Source organism: Euphorbia lathyris, chromosome 9, assembly GCF_963576675.1.
Source record: "Euphorbia lathyris chromosome 9, ddEupLath1.1, whole genome shotgun sequence".
Taxonomy (NCBI): Eukaryota; Viridiplantae; Streptophyta; class Magnoliopsida; order Malpighiales; family Euphorbiaceae; genus Euphorbia; species Euphorbia lathyris.
Genome location: NC_088918.1, coordinates 30886072 through 30899931, shown reverse-complemented (window position 1 = coordinate 30899931; position 13860 = coordinate 30886072). Strand labels below are relative to the sequence as shown.

The following is a 13860-nucleotide window of genomic DNA, read 5'->3' as shown; positions in this document are numbered from 1 at the left end:
ATGTGAAGGTTGTTTTATCTTGGTCATCCGGGTAAATGTATATTTGAAAGAATCCGGAGTAACCATCTAAAAAATAGTAGAAAGCATTACCAGCTATCCTTTCGATCATTTGATCAATGAAAGGAAGAGGAAAATGATCTTTCCTAGTTGCTTTATTTAAATTTCTATAATCTATACAAACCCTCCAACCAGTGGTGGTTCGCGTAGGTATTAATTCCCCTTCTTCATTCCTTACAACTGTTATGCCTCCCTTTTTAGGTACACAATGGATTGGACTAACCCATTCACTATCCGGGATAGGGTAAATGATTCCATTGTCTAGAAGTTTAGTAATCTCATTTTTTACTACTTCTTTCATATTCGGATTTAGGCGTCTTTGCCTATCCGCTTTAGGTGGCTTATCTTCTTCTAAGTGAATTCTGTGCATTACAATGCTTAGATTAATACCTTTTAAGTCTGAAATTTGCCAACCCATACTTCCTATCCTATTTCTAACAACTTCTTTCAATTTCTCTTCTTGGACTTGTGTTAATTTGTTAGAGATAATTGTAGGTAAAGAATCGCCTTCGCCTAAGAAAGCGTACCTCAAATGACTTAGTAATTCTTTAAGTTCTAATTTAGGTGGAACTATAATTGAAGGCGGAACTGGTCCATCTTCTCGAATCAAAGGTTCTGGGTCCTTATCTTCTAGTTCCTCACTCATTATAGGTTCTACTATTTCTTCTTTTTGAACAATGTCATTTACACATTCTTCAATTAAATCAAGCTTCATACAAGCGAAATCCTCCATAGGATACTTCATCGCTTGATTCATATCAAACTCGATCTTATCATCGCCTATTCTTAAAACTACTTTCCCTTCCGACACATCAACTAGAGCACGTCCCGTGTTCATGAACGGTCTACCAAAGATTAGCGGACAATTTACGTCATAAGCAAAATCTAAAATAACGAAATCGGTAGGAAAAATAAATTTGTCAACTTTAACTAAAACATCCTCAATTATACCACATGGTCTTTTAGTGGTTTGATCCGCTAATTGCAAAACCATATTGGTACGTTTGATGTCTTCTTCTAAGCCTAACTTATTAAAAATGGATAATGGCATCAAGTTAATGCTTGCTCCTAAATCACAGAGACAACTGGGAAATTCAATATCTCCCAATTTACACGGAATGGTAAAACATAAGGGATCTTTGAGTTTAGTGGGCAAATTGCTTGACACAATTGAACTACAATCTTCAGTTAGTGAAATGGATGAAATTCCTTCCCAACTGATTTTCTTTGAAATTAAATCTTTGAGGAATTTACCATAATTGGGAATTTGCGTAATTGCATCCATAAACGTTAAATTAATATGCAAATTCTTAAGTTTGTCTAAAAATGTTAAAAGTTGTTTGTCATAGTCCTTATTGCGGACTTTGTGTAGAAAAGGTGGTTTGGGTACAAAAGTTTTTGTACTAGAGTCAATTGGTGCATCATTTTGTTTTAATGTATCTTCTTTGGGTGTCGGTAAATCAGTTCCAGGTAAGGTCGAATTTCCGGGCATTTCCGGGCCTAAGTAATTTTTCCCTGAACCAAGAGTGATAGCCTTAACATGCTCTTTCGGATTTTCTTCCGTATGGCTTGGAAGACTTCCCTCTTTGCGGGATGGAATTGATTTAGCGAGTTGTCCAATTTGAATCTCCAAATTATGGATGCTAGATGATTGGTTTTTAATAAGCTGATCGAATTTATTCTCGATCCGTTTAAAACCATCGTCGTGATTACTTATTTTTCCGCTCATAGCATCAATAAATTTGTCGATTTTAGAAGATAAAGTGCTAATCGTATCTCTTGATTGATTTTGATAATTAGTAGTACGATTTTGATTAGCATTAGCATTATTATTATCTCTCCAGTTAAAGTTAGGATGATTTCTCCACCGAGGATTATATGTATTGGAGTAAGGGTTATTATTTTGGTTTTGCCCTTGGACAAAATTTACCTGTTCAATTTCACTCATACCTTCGTAATCCATATCCGTTTGGATTGGCTTACCATTAGGATCACACGGTGCCATAAACCTATCAATTTTGTGCGATAATGCAGAAAATTGGGCTTGCAACATCGCTACTGGATCAAGATTCACTATACCTTTAACTGATGATGTTGTTGAGGATGATGGTTTCGCTAATGGTACGTGCCCACGTTCCGCGGGCCACATACTGCTGTTGATTGCCATTTCCTCCAAACGTTCTCTTGCTTGGGCAGATGTTTTCTTCATAAATAACCCTCCAGACATAGCGTCCAATGAACCTCTAGTTGTAGGATTTAGTCCATTATAAAATGTTTGCATTAAAAGTTCAGCGGGCAATTGGTGGTGTGGGCATAAACATTGAAGTTCTTTAAAACGTTCCCAAGCCTCATAAAGAGTTTCATTATCATTTTGAGAAAAAGATGTTAACTTTTTAATGACTCTTGCGGTTTTTGCTAAAGGAAAAAATTTTGATAAAAATGCTTGGGCTAATTGCTCCCAAGTCTCAATTGATGCGGCTGGCATAGAAGTTAACCATTCTTTGGCTCGATCCTTCAAAGTAAAAGGAAAAAGGCGAAGTTTGATTGCTTCTGCAGTTACATCAGTAATTTTAAAAGTGTCACAAATTTCTAAGAAATTTGTCAAATGGGTATTAGGATTTTCGTTAGGTAACTCGTAAAACGTTACATTATTTTGCAACATATTAAGCAACGCAGACTTAATTTCAAAATGATGTGCATTAATTTAGGGTCTAACTATACTGTTTGTTACACCGGCCACTCCTGGCCTAGCGTAATCCATAAGTGTGGCCATAACTTCTGGCTCGGCAATTTTAGTTTTTACTAGGGTTTTGTTTTTCTTTTCTTTCTTGTTCTTTTTAAGAGTTGTTTCAATTTCTGGGTCAATAGGATCTGGTGACGTGCCTGAACTTCGAGAACTGCGCATGAACTTGAAATTTTGCACGAACCGAAACTACCTACAAAACAGAATTTGAAAAAAATAAATATATTAGTAATTGAAAATAAATAAAATATAAAAGTTTGAATAAGTATGAATAAACCTAGATTCGTAATAAAAAACGAAAAAATTTAAAATTTTGTCAAAAATTTTGGCGTTCCCCGGCAACGGCGCCAAAAACTTGTTGAGCGATTTCCGCAAGTGCATGGTATACGCTTGTAGTAATAAAAGATATCGATCCCATAGGGAACGTTTTTCGAACAAAACTTATTTATAATCGGTTAAATTTACTTTTAGGTTTATAATATGGAAAAATTGTTTAATCGGTTTTGGTTTTGAAATTCCTAGAATGAGAATTAGATTAGATTATGAAAACGTTAGAAAATATTCTGATTTAAGAATGAATTTGCAAGATAGGAACGTTTAGTACTTTTCAGAAAAGTAAACAGATGTATTTGTTTGCATTAAGCAAAGAAAACAACTTTAAACTTTGTACGAATTATAAAGATGAAATAAATGACGGAACCTCTAATTAATTGGCTTTGAACATGACAAAACCCTTTCGGGATAGTTGCCCTTAATCAAATTAAAACTCTTTCGAGATAATAATTTGCCTAAGTGTTCAACAAAGTTTCCTTGTAAAGATTTTGGATTAAATACGTTTTAATGAAAACACCAGCAGTCACTTTAGTGGATTGGTTACCATAAGTGCTGCATAAAAATCTATCGAATAGAATGGACTTTATTAGATGAAATATAAATTGATACAAGTTTACAGAGAACATGGAGCATGGAAACATTCGACGACTTGCAAGTGAACGGGTTGTCAATCCTTTCCTTGGGTTTCGTTAGAGTTTGTCAGGCTCAGGGGCGGATCCTCTACTCAATCTTCTCGCTGAATCTTCGTAATAGAGACTGGGTCGGTCTACTACCAAAATGAAAACTAAACTGGAACAATGTCTAAACGCTACTAAACTTGTTATTATTGAATAAACAATGTGTGTACATCATATTGCTTTTTACAAAATCGAAATCTAACTTCTGAATCACTTGACTCGGAATTTCTGCATAAATTCTATACTAATCTCTTTTTTCTACCTATCTTCAACTCTCCATCAACTCTTTATTTATAGATGTTGAAGAGTCTTGATTGAAGTGTCGTGTCCGTTGTGAAGGATCGTGTCCGTTGTGAAACGACGTCTTTATCCACCCGAACGATCGCGTTTCGTCGAAAATGAAAGTGTGTAACTAGGCTTCTGAAAACTCCTGCTCGTACCGAGAATATTAAATTCTCTACCGAGAATGGGGGAGCATCAACTGGTCTTCAAACGAAGGAAGGAAAAGCTGGGGAACGCGTGTCGCGACCGTGAATTTGGGGGCCGCGGTCGCGGCACGGAACGTTTTTCGGTTCTTCTGCTTTCGTTCGCGTCCTCGATTCGGCATTAATAATTTCTATCGTCTTCGACTCCTTTTGTAGGGTTTTTCTTCTGTTTTCGAGCTCTTTTCGTTCCTATTTGGATTTTACCAAATATTTATGTACCTTATAAGAAAGAAACATAATCGAGTATAAATTAGTAGCAATATTGATGTAATTATTGATGATATTTTAGGTATATTTTGGGCTTAACACAGATCTTCAATCAAGTCGAAACGCTGACCAAATTCACACTTGAAGTTCTGTGAGAAAAGCAAAGCAAACCTTACACCAATTCCAATCTTTGTGTAAAAGTCTAGAGTGATTTCATTCATCTAAAGTGTCTTAGCAATTGTTGTTTAGGATAAACACTTATCATTTCTAGAAGAATAAAAAGGAGAAGCTGAGTACTCGGTTATAGTACTCAGCGGTAGGTATAGGAGTGAGTAGAGGAATAGAGGAAGGTACTCTTGTATACTCAGCTTCTATTGTAAAAGGTTTTGTGCTTTACCTTTAAAGAGCTCAGTAGAGGATTCAAAAAGCTCGGAATGAGTTCCGGGGACTGGACGTAGGCGGAGAGGCCGAACCAGGATATGTCTGCTGAGTAACATATTTCTAACCTTTAAACTCCTTTATATATTGCTTGCTATAAAACTGACTAAGTAAGGAACTCACGCTGAGTTGAGTGCACTAAGAAGCTGAGTTCAGGAATAGACTTAAGTGTTATCTCCTGACTCAAGGAAAGAAGCAGACTTAGTCACCAGTTGACTAAGCTTGTGTCTTAAATCTACTTAGCGTCGTTGTGTAAACCTTTTCTCAAAGAAAAGAAGTCAGCCTTAACGGAAAAAATTTTAAATAGTTCCTATCCCCCCCCCCCTTGGAACTAACATTGTCACGTTATACGGGACCAACAAGTGGTATCAGAGCTTAAAAGCTCACTGAGCAAGATATAACTATCTTGAGCTGATCCCCACAATGGCTGAGAACAACACTCGTTTCCTCCCAGGAAATCAGACAACTCAGATTCTTCCTGAGGGACTGTCCATTACTCGGCCTCCTATGTTCTTCGGGTCTAACTACACCTTTTGGAAGAACAGAATGAAAATTTCATCCAGGAAACAAATATGAGTGCATGGCTTTCTATAGTCCAAGGCCCATTTGTTCCTGTTGAAACTATTGACGGCCAAACGGTTGTCAAAGCTGAGGCTAAGTGGTCAGAAGATGACCTCAAGAAGCTACAAAATCATGCTTCGGCTATAAACATGCTTCACTGTGCGTTAGATGCTGCAGAGTACAACAAGATTTCAGGTTGTGAGTCAGCGCAGGAGATTTGGAAGAAACTGGAGGTCACCTATGAAGGAACCAACAAAGTTAAGAAGTCTAATGTGAACCAGCACATGAGGTTGTACGAGCTGTTTGAAATGAATGATGATGAAGGAATCTCTGAAATGAACTCAAGATTCACAAACATTATCAACGAGCTCAAAAGTCTTGACAAGATCTTTACTGAGGAAGAGCAAGTCAAGAAGATACTGAGGAGCCTACCCAAAAGCTGACAAGCCAAGAAAACATCTGTTGAGGAAGCTCAAGACTTGACCACCTACAAGTATGATGAACTCATTGGATCTCTACTGACCCATGAGATCTCAATGAAGAATTTTGAGGTGAAGGAGAAGTCTGAGGACAAGAAGCAAAAGTCTCTTGTCATGAAAGCTGACTCCACTGATGGGAGCTCAACAGACGATGAAGAGATGGCCATGTTCACTAGAAAAATGAAAAGGCTGTTCAGAAAGAATGATAAATATTCCAAGAAGCCTTACAAGAAGTTTGACAAGTACAAAGCCGAGTCTAGCGACAACAAGTACAAGAAGGACAGCTCAAAGCCCATCACATGCTTTGAATGTCATCAAACTGGCCATATCAAATCAAGCTATCCTACCTTGAGGAAGGAAAAGAAGAACAACAAGAAGGCAATGGTGGCAACCTAGAGTGATAGTGAAGATTCATCATCATCAGGAGCTGATGCCACTGAGTCAGCAAAGATCTGCTTCATGGCAGATGAGCTTGCTGAGCCTTGTGTTTCTGAGCATGCTGACCCCTCCATTGCATCTGACGATGAGGCACACTCAACTGAGGTAATATCACTACCCCTGCTCAGAAATGAAATGATAAATGCCCTGAGTCACCTCTACACACTTATCAAAAAGTGTAACGAGAAGGTTAGAGCACTCAGCAGGCGATGTGATGAGATTGAAGAGGTCAAACTGAGTGACCTTCGATATCTTCTCCAAGACAACTCAACTTTGCATAGCAACGTAGAAACTATGCACAAGTTTGTCTCAGAGGTCCAATCAGATTCTAAGAAATTGAGAAAGGACATCACATCTATTCAGAATCAATTCAAGGTTCCGAATAAAAGAAATATTCCTCTGAACACTCAGTACCGAAGTACTGGTCAGCAGAGATGGAATCCCCAACGGAATGTCCAGTGTGACTTCTGTGGGAAGAAGGGACACACCACAAAGGTGTGCTGGCATGCTCAGTACTGGGGTGCTGACCAGTCAGTGAGATATCCCAAACGGAAGGTCGGCTGTGACTTCTGTGGGAAAAATGGACACACTGTCCAAGTGTGTCGTCATAAGATCAAATATGATGCTTTACCTGCTGAGCCTAACAAACAAGGACCCAAAAAGACTTGGGTACCTAAAGATAACTAGCTATATTGCAGGTAAGCATGAGGTGTGCTGAGAAGTAAAAAAATGTGGTACATTGACAGCGCATGCTCGAGGCATATGACTGTTGGAAATAGGACTAAGGTATAGTAGCGGAAATATAAAAATTTTAGCCTACTTCCTTTTAACCATAGGATCCGTTAATCGTTATTTCATATAAAGAGGGATAAGAAGATATACCTTTCGATGATCAATCTACCGTTGCAAACGAAGTGCCCACAACTTCAAAGAAGATGTAAACTGTTTACCAATCTGCCCCTATTCAAAATAGACCTTCCAGACCTCCGAACGACAATCCCTTCGGTGGACACGTGGAAGAATGTGTCTAGAAGCTACTGTCCAAAAATCGCGACGATCCGACGGTTCAATCTCCGGGAATCCTCGAAATAGTGAACTGACCTGATGTAGGCGAAGAAAAACGAATTTCTCCCTTTTGATTGTTTTTCTTCTTTCGTGAACACGGTGAGGTTAAATTAGAATCAACCCTTATGAGATGTAACCAAAATAGATTACCTCTAATTAACCAACACAAGATCAATGAGAAAGAGGGATGAATTAGATTAATCAATCGATGGAATGCCGAATGAATTCTTGTCCACGAACTTGGGAATGGAATTCTTTCTTTCTCTCTCCAGAAGCAATTTCGAAAATCACTTGTAGGGGGAGGAATTAGTGTGTCGAAATTCATTAGGGTAGGGGTATATATATTAGGTTGTATCTAAACCTAGTTAGATAGGAATATGTCACTTAATAGGAATCCAATTCAGAATAGGATTTCTAATTATTATCTTACTATATGTCTAATATAATTAGGATAATAATAAGTAACCTAGTTAGATAATAATAGGAGCATATTAATCTAATTAAAACTCCTACTTTAATTATCTCTTAATTAATTTAATTCATAATCCTAATCAAATTAGGATTAGTGGAATAAATTAATTCCTTCCCTAATCATATATATAAATTTCGACCCCCCTATCCATGTGGGCCTTACTGGGCTCAATTGGGCTTCCATCTATTAATCAGATCCATCTCTCTTTTGTTTCCAAGTCTTATGTGTGATCCATTAGGTCCTTACTACTTCTGGCCGTATACAACAACAACAACAACAACAAAGCCTTAGTCCCGAAATGATTCGGGGTCGGCTAACATGAACCATCATATAAAACCGTGAAAATCAAGTCGTGTCAGCGACACAGATTCGCTCCCTCCACTCCGTCCTATCCACTACCATATTTTTCTCAATTCCCAATAAACTCATATCACTCTCGATCACCCTCCTCCAAGTTTGCTTAGGTCTTCCCCTACCCCTCACCACTACATCCCTTTGCCACTCTTCGGTTCTCCTAACCGGCGCATCAAGCGCTCTACGTCTCACATGGCCAAACCACCTTAGTCGGTTTTCTCTCATTTTATTCTCAATAGATGTGACCCCTACTTTTGTCCTAATTATTTCATTACGCACCCGGTCCTTTCTCGTGTGACCACACATCCATCTCAACATACGCATCTCCGCCACCGACATCTTATGGATGTGGCAGTGTTTCACTGCCCAACACTCCGTACCATATAACAATGCTGGTCTAATTGCCGTCCGGTAGAATTTTCCCTTCAATCTATTAGGCATGCCGGGATCACAAAGGAAACCCGTAGCACTCTTCCACTTCGACCAACCAGCTTTAATCCTATGAGCAACATCTCCATCTACTTCTCCATCCGTTTGGATAATAGATCCTAAATACCGGAAGCAATCCGAGGCCTGAACAACGCTCCCATCTAGGGTGATTGTCCCTGCCTCCCTACTCCTACGGCCGCTAAACTTACACTCCAAATATTATGTCTTACTTCGACTCAACTTAAAGCCTCTAGATTCTAGAGTTTGCCTCCATAGTTCCAACTTCATCTCCACTCCTTCTTTCGTCTCATCAACCAACACAATATCATCTGCAAACAGCATGCACCATGGTATACCATCTTGAAGTGAACTTGTTAGTTCATCCATAACGATGGCAAAAAGAAATGGGCTTAGTGCGGAACCTTGATGCACTCCAATCGTAATAGGAAACTCTTCAGTCTTCCCAACACTAGTACGTACACTCATGCATACTCCCTCATACATGTCCTTTATGATGTCAATATATTTCCGCGAAATGCCTTTCCTTGTCAAGGCCCACCAAAGTACTTCCCTTGGTACCTTATCATATGCTTTCTCCAAGTCAATGAAAACCATATGCAAGTCTTTCTTCTTATTTCGATAGTGCTCCATTAATTGTCTCATTAGATGGATGGCTTCCATAGTTGATCTTCCCGGCATAAAGCCAAACTGGTTTTCCGAGATCTTCACCGTCCTCCTTAGCCTTTGTTCAATCACTCGCTCCCAAAGTTTCATAGTGTGACTCATTAATTTGATTCCCCGATAGTTGGCACAATCTTGGACATCGCCTTTGTTCTTATACAAAGGGATTAAAGTACTTTTCCTCCATTCTGATGGCATCTTATTGTTTCTCCAAATTTTGTTGAAGAACGTCGTCAACCATTCGATTCCTCTTTCTCCCAAACATCTCCAAATCTCAATAGGGATGCCATCAGGTCCTACTGCTTTCTTCAACTTCATCTTACTTAATGTCATTTTGACTTCACCCTTTTGAATTCTCCGCAGGCATTCATGATTTATCATATCGTGATGGATACTTATATCTCCAACATCTTGTTGGCGATCTCCATTAAATAAGTCATCAAAATAGGACCTCCATCGTTCCTTGATATCCTTATCTCCAACTAGGACTTTCTGGTCCACATCCTTCACACATTTAACTTTTCCGAGATCTCGCGTCTTCCTATCTCTCATCCGAGCAATTCTATATATGTCTCTTTCCCCTTCTTTCGTATCCAATCTTGTATACAGATCCCGATTCACCTTTGCTCTAGCATCTCGTATGACCTTCTTTACTTCCCTTTTAGCCTCTTTGTATTTTTCGTAGTTCTCGTCACTCCTACATTTCCCTAATAGTTTATAGGATTCTCTCTTACTCTTTACTGCTTGTCGTACTTCTTCTGTCCACCAAGATGTGTCCTTACCCGTTGGGGCGTTCCCTACTCAGCGACGCGCTGCACTTCCTAGACCCGGGTGTAGTGATAAATGTGCAAGGGTTGCTAGGTCGTCGCCCCGAAGCGGCGCGCCACCCCAGGACCCGGGGGTGGTGTCAAATATGCAAGGGTTGCGGGTAAATAAGCTAGTCCACGGTAATGGTAGGGGTAGGGGTAAGGGTAGTAGGTTACGCTTTGGGACATGGAACATAGGTTCTTTGACAGGAAGATTAGCTGAAATTGTAGATGTTATGAAGAGGAGGAGAATAAATATATTATGCCTACAAGAAACCAAGTGGATTGGAGCCAAGGCTAGAGAGATAGCTCCTTGGGGTTATAAGCTTTGGTACTCAGGAAAGGATAAGGGTAGAAATGGAGTAGGTATTCTTATTGATAGGGAGTATATTGATGAGGTAGTAGCGGTGTCTAGGAAGAGCGATAGAATTATGAGTGTTAAGCTAGTGATAGGGGATGAGGTTGTGAATGTCATTAGTGCATATGCGCCACAAATAGGATTAGATGTGTCTATAAGACAAGCTTTTTGGGATGACTTAGAGGAAGTGGTGCAACAGGTTCCTAGGGATGAAAAAATGGTACTAGGGGGTGATCTCAATGGACACGTGGGTTCTAGGCGAGATGGGTTTGAGAGTGTTCATGGAGGGTATGGCTTTGGAGATAAGAATGAAGCAGGAAATGATATTTTGGAATTCGCATCAGCCTATGACTTGAGTATCATGAACACATGGTTTATGAAGAGAACATCCCACTTAGTGACTTATCGGAGTGGCGGTAATGCGAGCCAAATTGACTTCTTCTTAGTAAGGAGTGCTTGGAGAAAGAGTTATATTGATTGTAAGGTGATCCCTGGTGAGAGTACGACAACCCAACATAGAGTAGTGGTGCTAGATTTTTGAAGTAGGAAATGTATAAGAAAACAAACACCTCAAGTAGAGACTAAGATTAAGTGGTGGAAATTGCAAGGGGAGAATCAACAAAAATTTGTGGATGAGATGACCAAAAAAGATATTTGGACTTGCAATATGGATTCAGATATAGATTCGATATGGAATAAGATGGAGCATAGTATAAGGGAAGTAGCGAAGGAAGTTCTAGGGGAATCTAAAGGTAGCATACTTCTGGCCGTATGCAACTATTAAATTAATTTCTTCAAGAATTATATTTAATCCTTGCATAACGGAATGATGAACAGAGCATGTTATCGGCATGTCCGTAATCATTCCCCCAGAGTCCGTTAAGAAGACAGGTTGATTCTATTGTTAACCCTTCCGTATTAGTTACGGTATAATACGATCCTTTATCAACTACATCCTTGAACTGAATCTTATGACTATGGGTAATGTCAAGTCACATATGGCGAGACGTTCATTTTACTTGTTATTGGCCGAGTCAACTCAAAAGATAGGTTAAGTGAAATCCGAATTTCTACTCTTAAGCTATCACCTTGCAAGGGTTTAGAGTCGAGTCTTCCACAAGCGATCCTTGGATGTATCTCTCATTCATCGGGAGTGATAAATGCTCAATCCAATGTATAACTACCCTGACATTACCTCCTGTGACACCCAACCTTTGCAGTTCACACCCCAGAGTCATCTCTGTTAAGGATCGTGGGACCACGCGATCAAAGTCTCACATTCAGTAATTCAGGATGACCAATTAACATTCCTTTGAGTCTGAGGATTAGTTATACCTATTAATACCATTGAGATGAACATGTGACAAGGATGAATCTACCCATCCTGTTATCTCAAGTCGGATCCCCAATCCTAATGAACAACGTTTCACCGGATCTATGTAACTGTCCAGATATCTATATATGTGAAGCTTGTGAGATCAGCTTTCTGTCGGACAGAAGACATTATTACATACAAGTCTCAACTGTGATATATCAATCCTAAATATATCACTTGACTTGGGGTGGTTTTAAGTTTATTAGTTTATTATAAAGTTTTGTCTCACTTCATGCTTGTATGAACACTTTATAATCACTTTAAAGAAACTTACGGATTTCCTTTTATTAGACTTTATTTAGTGCTTAAAAGGGATTGCCTTTATATAGTTATAAAACATATATCTCATTAAAACAAATGATATAAAGAACAATTCATTTACAATAAGTTTGTATCCTGCAACAATTGACTATAGGACACAAAACCCCAACATACTCCCACTTGGACTAAAGCCAATTGTTTCTAAAACTTATCCCAGTAGAAGTTAAATGACGATCATGTACTTTCTGGGTTAAAGGCTTTGTCAACGGATCTGCAACGTTGTCCTCGGTAGGTACTCTTTCTATTCTCACATCTCCTCTAGCCACAATCTCTCTGATGATGTGGTATCGCTTTAGGTAGTGTTTGGATGCATTATGAGACCGTGGTTCCTTTGCTTGCGCAATGGCTCCATTGTTATCACAGTACAGAGTAATGGGATTGACAATGTCAGGCACCACTCCTAGTTCTGTAATGAACTTTCTAATCCAAACCGCTTCCTTTGCCGCTTCCGCAGCAGCGATGTACTCTGACTCGGTCGTAGAGAAAGCCACACTTCCCTGCTTGGAACTCTTCCAACTGACCGCGCCCCCATTCAAGATAAACAGGTATCCTGATTGGGATTTAAAATCATTCTCATCTGTGAGATGACTAGCGTCTGAAAATCCTTCAATTTTCAGATCTCCTTCTCCGTACACTAGGAACATATCTTTAGTCCTTCTCAAGTACTTAAGAATGTTCTTGACGGTAATCCAATGCTCGTCTCTCGGATTCCCTTGGTAACGACTCGTTACTGATAACGCGAACGCTACGTCAGGTCTAGTGCATAGCATAGCATACATAATCGAACCGATCGCGCTGGCATACGGGACTACAGCCATGCGTCGTTTGTCATCATCAGTTTTAGGGCATTGATGATTGTTTAACTTCACTCCATGTACCATGGGTAAGTTACCTCGTTTCGATTCAAGCATGCTAAACCGATTTAGCACCTTTTCAATGTATGTAGCCTGTGAAAGACCAAGCAGTCTACGCGATCTATCTCTATAGATCTTTATACCAAGTATATAGGCTGCTTCACCAAGGTCTTTCATTGAGAAGTTACCGGATAACCAAACTTTCACCGATTGTAATAGAGCAATGTCATTTCCCATTAACAGTATATCATCCACATATAGTATGAGAAATGCTATAGAGCTCCCACTTGCTTTCTTGTAAATGCAAGCTTCCTCGCAATTTTGTTCGAAACCAAATTGTTTTATGGTTTCGTCAAAACGCTTATTCCAGCTTCTAGATGCTTGCTTGAGTCCATAAATGGATCTCTGAAGTTTGCAAACTTTATTTGCATCCTTTGATATGAAACCTTCAGGTTGCATCATGTATACATCCTCAAGCAGGTTTCCGTTTAGGAAAGCTGTTTTCACATCCATTTGCCAAATCTCATAATCAAAATGAGCGGCAATTGCAAGCATGATTCTGATTGATTTGGAAATAGCAACGGGAGAGAAGGTTTCGTTATAATCAACGCCTTGTTTTTGACGATATCCTTTCGCTACCAACCTAGCTTTGTAGGTGCTAACCTTTCCATCCATGTCAGTCTTCCTTTTGAAGATCCACCTGCACCCGATGGGTTTTATTCCTTCG

At 39.3% G+C, this 13860-nt stretch overlaps 1 non-coding gene across 1 annotated transcript; it reads left to right on the top strand.

Annotated features, from left to right (window-relative positions):
• Positions 1-2354: 2354 nt before the first annotated feature.
• Positions 2355-2461, top strand: LOC136207638 (small nucleolar RNA R71). Its single transcript, XR_010676769.1, has one exon. It is a non-coding gene; the product is annotated as a small nucleolar RNA R71 (small nucleolar RNA).
• The last annotated feature ends 11399 nt before the right edge of the window (positions 2462-13860 follow it).